The 12,979-nt window shown below is 38.5% G+C and overlaps 1 long non-coding RNA gene across 1 annotated transcript; it reads right to left on the bottom strand.

Annotated features, from left to right (window-relative positions):
- Window positions 1–1,687: 1,687 nt before the first annotated feature.
- LOC138694363 (uncharacterized) lies at window positions 1,688–12,395 on the bottom strand. Its single transcript, XR_011330911.1, has 3 exons — window positions 12,338–12,395; window positions 9,183–9,296; window positions 1,688–6,004 (listed from the first exon to the last, which is right to left on the bottom strand). It is a non-coding gene; the product is annotated as an uncharacterized lncRNA (long non-coding RNA).
- Window positions 12,396–12,979: the final 584 nt, after the last annotated feature.

Genomic DNA, 12,979 nt, shown 5'->3' with positions numbered 1-12,979 from the left:
TGCAATAAATTATTCTAACTTGATGTAATTCTGGAAGAATGAAAGACTGACTTTATTGCGAACTAATGATCGTGGTCTGATTTTGGAGATAACTTCATTCAGCCGTCAACGTTCTGCTTGTATCTTTGTAGTTGCACTGCGCCAGTATTTATATCGGAAGATGCAAAATACGTTTTTGTGATTGAGAGAGAGTGTTTCTTAATATAGCCTATTCAACGAAATTGCATTACACTGTTGTAAATTCAAGTATTGACAAGTTTAATGTTCTGATATTATATCTTTTTATAGTCCTAAAAGCCCGGGAGACTGATTTTGTATGTGAACCAGTAACCCATGGTTTGACTTTGCACAAAACAGATCAGCTGACTCTACCATCAGCGTATGACAATTGGTGCTTTCATGGTTATGAGTTGAGGCATTGCGTATAGTGTGTAGCGGAAAATATTAAACAGCTGTGTTTTAATAAAATTGTACTCATCGTGTGTATGTACTATGCCAAGCTGAGAACTTACAGTAATGTAGGCTAAATGATGACATTTAACCTGAGACATGTTACGAAGGATGGAGCGAATTATAACATGAAAAACATTGACTCGTGCAATATCATTCGGCAAAGCATTTTTTTATGACTTGGTACCATATTAATGGTAAAGTGCATTTTCTTGGAAATGTGTCGGTATGTTAATGCATAACGTCAAGATTTATACGCTAGTATTTCGAAAGACTACTGTTAGTCCTCTCCTGACGTTGGGAAATGGACTTTGTGAACAGAATCAAAGTAACTTATGTAGAAGCTGCTGTACGTAAAATGAATTCTTCCACCTTCAGATGATCTTCAGGAAGAAACGGCGGCAATTTCATTCGACAATGGTAAGTTTTTCATTACTTTGCATAAATTTTATATAGAAAGAAATGATTTGCGGAGCTATTTGATTAGCCTATAGACTATCGGTAGTGTGTATATGTGTGTCTGTTCGTTGTTTCTTTTTATTTATGTTTAATTTGAGTTTTAAATTTGTATGAGGACTACGGTTATGAATAATTAGATAGGTTAAATGAGGGGATAGCTTAAGCGACATGAGATCGAGGTATGTGACAAGGTTAGTTGAGGGGATATCTGAGCGACATGAGGCCGAATACTGTGAATTCAATTATTTAAGTAGGCCTATGTTTTCTTTCCCGTGCATAGTTGGAGAAACGCCGAAATTTCACCTATGGATTGTGTTGATGATATCCTATTTTCAATTTTTCGTGTTGTGACGTCATCGTTTGTTAAACTTTACGAAAATTAAGCGATAGCCTATAATGAAAGAATCTCAAGTGTTTTTTACGTTTAGTGTTGCCATCCTGATGTATTGTTCATGATTGTCGTCCGATGATCCGAGAATATTATTTTCGTTTGATAATTTGAGAGACATTGTTGTTTTCAGATACGTTACCAATGAAACAATTATACTATTAGGTTACTGTTCAGTCAATACTTATTACTTAAAACAATGACTTATATCATATAAAATATATTTTACTTTATTTTATTATGAGCGCTTTTGCCTTACTTACGGTATCATCAGGTGTCATCTGAACATTACATAAACACATTATAGAATATGTGGTTGACAACTTACAACACGCATGAATTATGCCATTACGACAAAAACTAGAAACTCAGATGAGTTTTTTTGGAGCATGTCATAGTGCATATGTGATTTTTAAAGTATTTGTACAACGTTGTCTAATATGGAAAAACCAGAATTACAAAGTATTATGCACAATAGATATGTATTAATTATAAAACAGTTAAAATGCAAACAATTTTAATGAACTAGTTATACATATTTGTTAAAATTACATCTGTGATATGATGACAAGTACTATCAGTTATCGAATCAAAGAAATATGTTTGTTGGTGGACGTTAGGGATATTTCCTATTGTTGCGACTGTTCCGTCGATTTTTGGAACACTTTCCTTCCAGGATCCCGATTTCCCGTTCATGCTGATTTTTTTAAAATCCTATCTTGACCTCATTGCCTTTATTTTTTTCTTCCTTCGCTCATTTGCGTATCATAGCCGTTTGAATTTCCCTGTCTTTATTCGTCATATCATTCTCTACATAGCACTCCTCTCTCGAATTTTTGTTTATTCCTCATTGCCTTGATTTTGTCTTCAAAATTTTTAATGGTAATTCGCACCGGGCCTCTATCTTTCCAATCTTTTCCTTTGTATCTCGCGTTTTTTGGAACAACGTCCTTTCAGAATTTCCATTTCCCTGTTGATGCTAATTTTTTGTAATCTTATCTTCACCTCATTGCTTTTATCTTTCTCTTCTTTCGCCCATTTGCGTATAGCCACTTGAATTTCTCTCGTTTCGTCATATCATCCTCTACATAGCACTCTTCTCACGTGAGTTTTTTATTATTCCTCATTACCCTGACTTTGTATTAATATTTTTCATGGTAATTCGCATCAGGCCTCTACTTTTCCAATCTTATCTTGCGTTTTTTGGAACAACATCCTTTCAGGATTTCTATTTCTCTGTTGATGCTAATTCTTTGAAATCGTATTTTCATCTCACTGCCTTTATCTTTCACCTTTTTCGCCCATTTGCGTATAGCCGCTTGAATTTCTCTCTCTTCTTCCTGTCATCATCTACATAGCACGCTTCTGTGAGTTTTCGTATTTTCCTCATTACTCTGACCTTGCCTTCAAAATTTTTCATGGTAATTCGTACCAGGCCTCTATTTTTCCAGTCTTTTCCTATGTATCTCACGTCATTGTTCGGCACTTCTATTTGTTTTCTTGAAGATCTCATTCACTGTTTCTAGTGTAGTATCTCTTTGTTTATTTCTATTTCGGTTCTTTTGATAACGTTGTTGTTTCTTTCGCTTCCGTGCCTTCTTTTCTCTTCCTCTTCGATAGCTTTAATGCGCTGCTCCATCGTTTTCAATTTAATTTCTATCGTGTCGTTTCTATTGCCTATCATTATTTTCATTCTTTCTCTATCTTGTTTCCAAGCTTCCTCTCTATTCTTGAGTTCGACTCTCATTGCTTCTAACTCTTTTATTGTGTCCTCTCTGAATGCCTCGTTCTGTTTTTTTAATGTCCGTAAGTTCTGCTACGATTTTCGAGAGAAACTCATTTTTTATTTTCTTGTTACTACTTTCTTCGTCGCTATTATGCTGCCTTCTCGAATCCTTCATTTTATTGCTGGTTTGTCTGCTCATTACGGTGTAGGTAGTGGGGTCCGTTATTAGTCTTGCGGAGGCGGTGATGGTATGCCTCTACGCGCACCACTTCTTCTTCGCTCCATTGGGTGCCTTCCTCCACACCAGACTATGACATCTCGCCATGCCACACATCTAGTGGGAGGTAATGGTATGGAGCCCGTTGTTAGTCCCGCGGAGGCGGTGATGGTATGCCTCTACGCGCACCACTTCTTCTTCGCTCCATTGGGCCCTTCCTCCACACCAGACGCATGACATCTCGCCATGCCCCACATCTAGTGGGAGGTAATGATATGGAGTCCGTTGTTAGTCCCGCGGAGGCGTTGATGATATGCCTCTAGGCGCACCACTTTTTCTTCGCTCCATTGGGTGCCTTCCTCCACACCAGACGCATGACATCTCGCCATGCGACACATCTAGTGGGAGGTAATGGTATGGAGTCCGTTGTTAGTCCCGCGGAGGCGTTGATGGTATGCCTCTACGCGCACCACTTCTTCGCTCCATTGGGGCCTTCCTCCACACCAGACGCATGACATCTCGCCATGCCACACATCTAGTGGGAGGTAATGGTATGGAGCCCGTTGTTAGTCCCGCGGAGGCGTTGATGGTATGCCTCTACGCGCACCACTTCTTCTTCGCTCCATTGGGGCCTTCTTCCACACCAGACGCATGACATCTCGCCATGCCACACATCTAGTGGGAGGTAATGGTATGGAGCCCGTTGTTAGTCCCGCGAAGGCGTTGATGGTATGCCTCTACACGCACCACTTCTTCTTCGCTCCATTGGGGCCTTCCTCCACACCAGACGCATGACATCTCGCCATGCCACACATCTAGTGGGAGGTAATGGTATGGAGTCCGTTGTTAGTCCCGCGGAGGCGGTGATGGTATGCCTCTACGCGCACCACTTCTTCTTCGCTCCATTGGGGTCTTCCTCCACACCAGACACATGACATCTCGCCATGCCACACATCTAGTGGGAGGTAATGGTATGGAGTCCGTTGTTAGTCCCGCGGAGGCGTTGATGATTTGCCTCTAGGCGCACCACTTTTTCTTCGCTCCATTGGGTGCCTTCCTCCACACCAGACGCATGACATCTCGCCATGCCACACATCTAGTGGGAGGTAATGGTATGGAGTCCGTTGTTAGTCCCGCGGAGGCGTTGATGGTATGCCTCTACGCGCACCACTTCTTCTTCGCTCCATTGGGGCCTTCCTCCACACCAGACTATGACATCTCGCCATGCCACACATCTAGTGGGAGGTAATGGTATGGAGCCCGTTGTTAGTCCCGCGGAGGCGTTGATGGTATGCCTCTACGCGCACCACTTCTTCTTCGCTCCATTGGGGCCTTCCTCCACACCAGACGCATGACATCTCGCCATGCCCCACATCTAGTGGGAGGTAATGGTATGGAGTCCGTTGTTAGTCCCGCGGAGGCGGTGATGATATGCCTCTACGCGCACCACTTCTTCTTCGCTCCATTGGGGTCTTCCTCCACACCAGACGCATGACATCTCGCCATGCCACACATCTAGTGGGAGGTAATGGTATGGAGTCCGTTGTTAGTCCCGCGGAGGCGTTGATGATATGCCTCTAGGCGCACCACTTTTTCTTCGCTCCATTGGGTGCCTTCCTCCACACCAGACGCATGACATCTCGCCATGCCACACATCTAGTGGGAGGTAATGGTATGGAGTCCGTTGTTAGTCCCGCGGAGGCGTTGATGGTATGCCTCTACGCGCACCACTTCTTCTTCGCTCCATTGGGGCCTTCCTCCACACCAGACGCATGACATCTCGCCATGCCACACATCTAGCGGGAGGTAATGGTATGGAGCCCGTTGTTAGTCCCGCGGAGGCGTTGATGGTATGCCTCTACGCGCACCACTTCTTCTTCGCTCCATTGGGGCCTTCCTCCACACCAGACGCATGACATCTCGCCATGCCCCACATCTAGTGGGAGGTAATGGTATGGAGTCCGTTGTTAGTCCCGCGGAGGCGGTGATGGTATGCCTCTACGCGCACCACTTCTTCTTCGCTCCATTGGGGCCTTCCTCCACACCAGACGCATGACATCTCGCCATGCGACACATCTAGTGGGAGGTAATGGTATGGAGTCCGTTGTTAGTCCCGCGGAGGCGTTGATGGTATGCCACTACGCGCACCACTTCTTCTTCGCTCCATTGGGGCCTTCCTCCACACCAGACGCATGACATCTCGCCATGCCACACATCTAGTGGGAGGCAATGGTATGGAGTCCGTTGTTAGTCCCGCGGAGGCGTAGGTGTTATGCCTCTACGCACACCACCTCTTGGTTGCTCCATTTAGTGCCTCCTCCACACCAGACGCATGACATCTCGCCATGTCATACATCTGGTGGGAGGTTGTGGTGTGGAGAGCTGGTATGTGAGGTGGGAGGCCTGGTAATTGTGCGGAGGCGTAGGTGTTATGCCTCTACGCACACCACCTCTTGGTTGCTCCATTTAGTGCCTTCCTCCACACCAGACGCATGACACCTCGCCATGCCATACATCTGGTGGGAGGTTGTGGTGTGGAGAGCTGGTATGTGAGGTGGGAGGCCTGGTAATTGTGCGGAGGCGTAGGTATTATGCCTCTACGCACACCACCTCTTAGTTGCTCCATTTAGTACCTTCCTCCACACCAGACGCATGACACTTCGCCATGCCATACATCTGGTGGGAGGTTGTGGTGTGGAGAGGTGTTGAGGTGGTAAGCCTGATGTTATTGGCTGGCGGGGTCTGGGCGGCGAGTTTACTGTGCCTACAACAAAATTATATATAAAAAAATAATATACCGATACTGGACATAGTATTACAAAATTATAAAATAAATTCATACATAATAAATTACTATAGTAAATAGACATTTTGTTCTCAATAATAAAAGTGAAAATCGTGATACTTGTAGTCTTTTTTTTTGAATACTATGAACAATCAGGAATTTCCTGGTTTTAGTTTTAAAGATCTTGTTGGTTTGTACAGTGTTTATTTCCATCTGGAAGTTTGTTATAGGATTTACCCCCTGTCACAGAAGATTTCTAATTTTGTGAGTTCCAGGTTGTGATTTTTTTTCTTTTTGTGAATGTCAATTTATTCTGATAATTTATTTTGTTAAGTTCTTTCATACACGCTTTATAATCTGTGGTCATATCGCATAGTTAGGAATTGTGAGGTTACCAGTAGGCAGTTTTTACTATTGTTGAGTTCCTGTTTCTATTGGTTGTTGTAGATGACTAACGTTCATTTAAGTGATTATAAATGTTTGATTAATGTTTGTGGTATTGGTGATTGGGACGATGATGAATCATGACATGCAAATTCCCAATCCCACATTTGCATCTGTGACAGAGGGAAACCATGAAAATTCTCAGTCAGATTGGTCGGCAACGGGTTTTGAACCCGGGACCTCTCGAATGCGAGTCTCAAACGCTACCGCCTGAGCCAACTCGTTTAGTATATTCTGGCATTGTGTGTATGAATGAGTTGATTAGAGATATTAATATAATTTTCGTTATATGATATTATTATGATGATATAATATAATATGATGATATTAATGATATGATAATATTAATATAATCACTTGCATTATATGTAGGGAATTTAACGAACTAAATGCTTGTCTGCATGAATCTGTATGTTTAAGTTGAAAGTATATCTAAGAGCTCTCTTCTGAAGATGGAAATACTGTTGGTATATTTGGACGAAGTTACGCAATAATAGACCAAGCGACAGTTCGAAAAAAAGAGAGAGAGAGAGAGAGACTTGCACAGATCTGTTGATGGCAGGCTAATTTAACTCGGAAAAAATCAAGAATGGGATATCTGAATTTTGCTGCTATTTATAAACAAAAATTCATTTATTGCATAAAATTAATTTGTTTATTTTACTTTGAAATATTAATTCAACTGCTGGTCTCTTATAAAAATCGGTTTGCCTTTTTTTTGGTATTATTTGTACTATTTTTTTTTGTAATAGTATGAATGTTATAATATTTCTTGCATAAAATGTTTTATATAAAAAAAACATTTATTTCAATGGCCAGTATCTCGAAACAAGGTTTGGCGCTTGGTCTCTCATTGCAAAACTCCGTCCATTTACTTGCACTATGACCCCAGACCCAATAGGAAAGAAATGGGTTCTATCAGATTATTATGTATCGTTAAATCATCTGTGTCAAGGAATTTGGCTAATCTTCGGAGTGAATAAAAATTACTATTAAATCCAGACGTTTTAGATGGGGCAGGGCATGTAGCGTGTATGGGCGAATCCAGAAATGCATATACAATGCTAGTTTGGAGGCCGGAGGGAAAAACTTTGGGGAGACCGAGACGTTGATGGGAGGATAATATTAAAATGGATTTGAGGGAGGTGGGAGATGATGTTAGAGACTGGATTAACCTTGCACAGGATAGGGACCGATGGCGAGCTTACGTGAGGGCGGCACTGAATCTGCAGATTCCTTAAAAGCCATTTGTAAGTAAGTTAGTAACTGATTTTGTCACAAAAATTTGGTCAATGTTGATATTCGAAGTCAGATGTTTAACGATATAAATAAACCAAGGAATTTAGTATTGCTTGATTTACTGATATTAATGCATACATGAAAAAAAATAATCTTATTTCGTCTTGTTTGAAATACAATATAATTAGTTTTGGCGGAGTTAATATTAAATAAGTTATGACTTTCAAAGAATTGGGTAACATGTTCTTGAATTGGAAGGTGAGATCTCGAAATTTTCGATATTTGAGTTGTAGTTGAGAATTTGATGTATCATCACCATTCATAAAAAAAATCTCCATTTTGTAAGGATGATTGTTCGTTAACATAAATTACAAACAAGAGGTGTCGCAAAATCGACACTCGAATTACCCTACATTACTTAGGTACCCTGTCATGAGAGGTCCCTGAGAAATGCTAAGAAATTAGAGTAAGACACGTTTCAGCAGGAATAAATTATTTTTAAAAGCCAGAAATAAATAATCTACCTATCCCACCATTAACCTCGACTAAGGGTTGCAACAGGAAGAGAAAAATCCACGAGAAGAAAGTTGTTTGCTGGCAAACGGGGATTTCGAAGAGTGCACAAATATTTAACATACAAACGGATCACCTCCTCCAGAATCATGATGATGATGATGATGATGATGATGATAATGATGAGATACCTTATAAAGATGGAAAAATGGACAGATTTAAAGAATTTACAGCTTATTATTTAAATACATCTCAGTTGTGCCATAACATTTAAAATTAATTACAGAAGATACTGAGAGATGAAAAACGTTTCAGCTGCCTTTTCTAAGGCTTACCATGAAGATTGAGAGTATCTATAAATACAAACAAGATAATATTTTAATTTGTGTATGCTAGTAATTTTTAATGCAATAGTACTAGAACTGTTTTTGTTTTGTTTATGTAACTTTGAGTGAGCAGCTATCACTTTCGAGAAGTTATTCCATTTTAATTTTTAAGAATATAAACAATAAACATAAATGTAGCAATTATCTTTCACTTCCTAGCCTTCATTTTTATATTTAAAAAGAATGGGAATATTTATCAGTAGGCCTACTCTATAGCATGCCTATTCGTCAAACAAGTTTAATAAAACTGTGCTCAAAAGATAAATTGCAAATGAAGGGAATACCTATGTCAGTGAATGATTATTAAGGAAGGTGAATAAGAGAAATAATTACACATAGCACCCTAGGATAGCACCTATTGTAAAATTAGAACAAAAGTTTAGTAAAGCACTTAAAGAAGGCATACAGTTGCGAAACTAATATAAACATCCTTGTAATAAACCATAAAGTATATATATATAGCTTAAAAACTGATTTCAGTAAATGTTTACCATTAGATTTAGTATTACAAGGATTACAGGAAGCCTATAAGTAACACTCTCTGTCAACTACGTAACATAATACTCAGTACTCACCCTGTGGTCGTAGTAGACCGTGAACTGTTCTAATGTTATAGATGGTCTTCGTGGGCCCAGACCCATATCAATAATGTCCCTGCCGTCAGTTATGTCTCGGCGACCTAGATGCACCTGTTAAAAGAAAAGTAACTAATTAAAATAATGTCGAAAATACATAGCTGAATTATGTAGTGTGTTCATTAAGTATAGAATATTGCTCTTAATGTCTTAAATTTTAATTTGGCAGGAAAAAGTTTCACACAAAAGCTGTTAGAGATAAACCAGTGTTCGAAAAACGTTATTCAGGCATATAGATTTTGACAGTAAACTTAATTTTTTTCAAAATGGCATCCTATTTTAATTCAGTCTCCATTAAATTTTACCCGTTTCATATCTTTTAACTCTTTATTAAACTTGAGACAAATAAATAAAATATGTAAAATCATGTGAAATAGGTCATAAAAATAAACAAAACACTATCACGAATCAAACTTTTTAACAAATGCTCAAAATGAGAACTATTCACAGCCAATGCCCCAATCTATCACGAAAACAGCCCATTGTCTTTCTGACAGTTAAATGACTGATCTGTTCTATCTCATATCTACGATTAGAATGTATCAGAATAAATCAAGAAATACTGAAGTTCTGTGAATTACTTTTCTTCATTTTGAGTATCCCTTGTAAAGATTGGTTGGTGATAGGCCTAGTGTAAATATTAAAAACAGCATGTTTTAGTGTACAGTAGTGGGAAAAAAAACCGGACGATTTCAGAGCCTTGTTCACTCCAGAGCACGATAAGCTGGTAACTAAGACTTTCGTGGTTCGAATCCTGCCTGGGAAGAAAACTTTGTTTTTTTTCCATTTATTCCCAATACTTTTCGATAGCTGGAAAAATTCATGTTCTGGGAATAATAAGGTAATTAAGTAGTAAAATATCGCTGCAATCGAAAAGTATTGGGAATAAGGAACAAAAAAAGTTTCCTGCCCAGGCAGGATTCGAACCACGAAAGTCTTAGTTACCAGTATATCGTGCTCTGGAGTGAACAAGGCTCTGAAATCAGCTACAAGGGTCGGTCCGGTTTTTTTGCCACTACTGTACATAGTGTAAATAATTTTAATTGTAAATATTAGTGTAATATTGTTAAAGTGGTCCATGTTTTGTTCCGCCCTACTTGACGAAACAAGAGACGCGTGAGCCTTCAGTCAAGTACTTCGCTTACTATATGGACGTGCGTCGTTTACATAAAACTCCAGTGATACTCTGTCTTGTAGCCTTCTGGGATTAAGTACGATCCCTACTGATTACAGGTAGGCTACATTTTATTAGGTTTACAAAACTCTGCCCGAGAATATTTATGAACTCAGAAATAACCCGAGAACTTGTGATGAGAGAAATGATATGGATATGTAATTGAATAGAATGAACATGACCTTAATGATGTTAATGCCCAATATGGCGAAATGGGAGAACCCCGAAAATATCCCAACTGCGACTTTATACGTCACAAGTATCAGTGAAATATTCCAGACCTAACTGGGATGGATTCGAACCATGACCGACAACGTGACAATATAATAGTTTACACCAAAAATCGGCAACATTTTTTTTTCCACAATTTTTTAGCTACAGAGTTGAAATTTTTACAGAATATACATATCAATATCATAAGTACAAGTTTTTAATTTCAATCTTTTCTCATAAACACTTTAAAAAAAATTAAACTTATTTTGCCCTCTTAATTTTTTTCGTAGTGGAAAACTTATTTCTTAAAAAATATAATTTTTTTATCTTTAAGGTAACACTGCATATTGTGTAATGGAGCATTAGTAATGTCCTAGTCTAATTTGTAATTTGTAAAAAAAAATATAGCCTAATTGCTTCAATGTTCAAACATTAATAAAATTAATAGTGATTTTTATCAATTCTGCTCTCACATGCCACTTCATAAAAAAGTATGCACTTTTTTTCGTGGGGTTCATCGCTGTGGATAATGGTTAGCACATGTGACACTGCAACGAGCGAGCACGGTTCAAATCCTGGTTGAGACAAGTAACCTGTTTCATGTTTTTCCCGTGGTTTTCCCTCAACCCATTAAAGTGATGTACCACTCAAAGAAGTCGATTTTTGACAAATTTGATCGTCTTTTTATTTTCGCGCAAAAAAAAATGTACGGTCCCATGAGGAGTATTTTTGTGAAAATTTTATCTCAATACCTTAATTATAATAATAATCCGTGGCGCTATAGCCCTTGAAGGGCCTAGATCAACCAGCCGTCTGCTGGCCTTACGCCCACATGCCGAAGCAGAGGTGGACGATCATCCAACCAGAATGGAGGTATCGTGTGGTTAGCACGATGATCCCCCCAGCCGTTATAGCTGGCATTCGCAACCGGATTTCGCTACCTATCATAGCTCCCCAAGTGCATCATGATTCTGGGTGGGCACCGGTCCCATACACTGGCCGAAACCTTAATTATAAGTAGGCCTATACTTTTATATAATTTGGTAGAAGTTATGGTAATTCACGAGTTATATGTAACAAAAACTTTAAATTTAGTAATCTCAAAAAAAAAAAAAAAAAAGATCGATCAAATTACTTTCAAATGGCAAATTGTGAATTAAGCTAATACATCTGTCAATGAAGAAGTGTGGATAAAACGAAAACAATAAGATCTGTTTACTTGTGTTAGTGAAACAAAATCAAATTGTATAATGGACGGCTAGCAATTACGAAACTGATATTAAAATCCTTGTTCCATGGTTAAAAAATTGATTTCAATAAATGTTTCGGCCTATCATATGAAAATTCAGTGTTACAACGATTATGGAAAGAATATAAGCAATATACAGGGCTTTCATTTCAAAACTTCCAAGTCTAAATAACTATGTACTATTTGAATTAAATTACATTAAATTAAATTCAAACAAAAAACGCGTCAATTTAGATATTTAGGAATAAGTTAAAACGAGTATTAATTGCGTTTTAGTTTTAATCCGCTCGATCCTCACCCACTGTTTGAAATTTCAAATGACAATTAACTCTGATTTTAAACTTACCCCTCAATATCTAAATTGACGTGCTTTTTGTTTAAGTTAAATTTAATGAAATTTTGAAATGAATGTCCTGTATATAAATTACTATTATCTATATATAACCAAAAGTTACTTACCTGACGTCGTGTCACAAGCAAGACTACAAATTGACGGTCTACTACACGCCCGTAGATCTGTGAAAAGAAAAGAAACTTGTAAATCATGTTAAAAATCTCAGTGGACTATATATATTCTAGTGCATTTTATTAATCAGTTTAATATATATTAATATTTAGTAACGTATTCGGTATACTGACCTCGGTTAAATCCAATACTTATATCTAATATTTTCGGTCCGTGGCTAACATATCCATCATTGCCTCGTATGTAGTCGAAACACACGACGCAGGAAAATATAGTTCCGTATTCGAGGATCATAACTTTGTATTTGTTTTAGAAGCAAATTTAAATTTTAGTTAGTACTAGATACGATAAAGCTTATAACTTAACTCATACGTACAACATTATGAAAAGAAAGGGCACTTTTATATTCTATTTACTACGAAAGCGGATAAAAACGAAGAGTATTAACCATACGAAGGTAATATGTTCCTGCAACAAGTTAGCGTCACTTGATCTTGAGCTTGTCCACGTAGGTAAGCAAATAATAGTAGGACTTCTGCATCCTCAGTGTATGTGGTTAACATAACACCTTTGTCCGCCAGCGATTGGCCTTACACGAAAGCTTGAAATAATTTAATTAAGTTGGCAGTAATTGT

Source organism: Periplaneta americana, chromosome 2, assembly GCF_040183065.1.
Source record: "Periplaneta americana isolate PAMFEO1 chromosome 2, P.americana_PAMFEO1_priV1, whole genome shotgun sequence".
Classification (NCBI taxonomy): domain Eukaryota; kingdom Metazoa; phylum Arthropoda; class Insecta; order Blattodea; family Blattidae; genus Periplaneta; species Periplaneta americana.
Note: the sequence above shows the minus strand (reverse complement) of the source record. Positions and strands in the feature narration are given on the sequence as shown.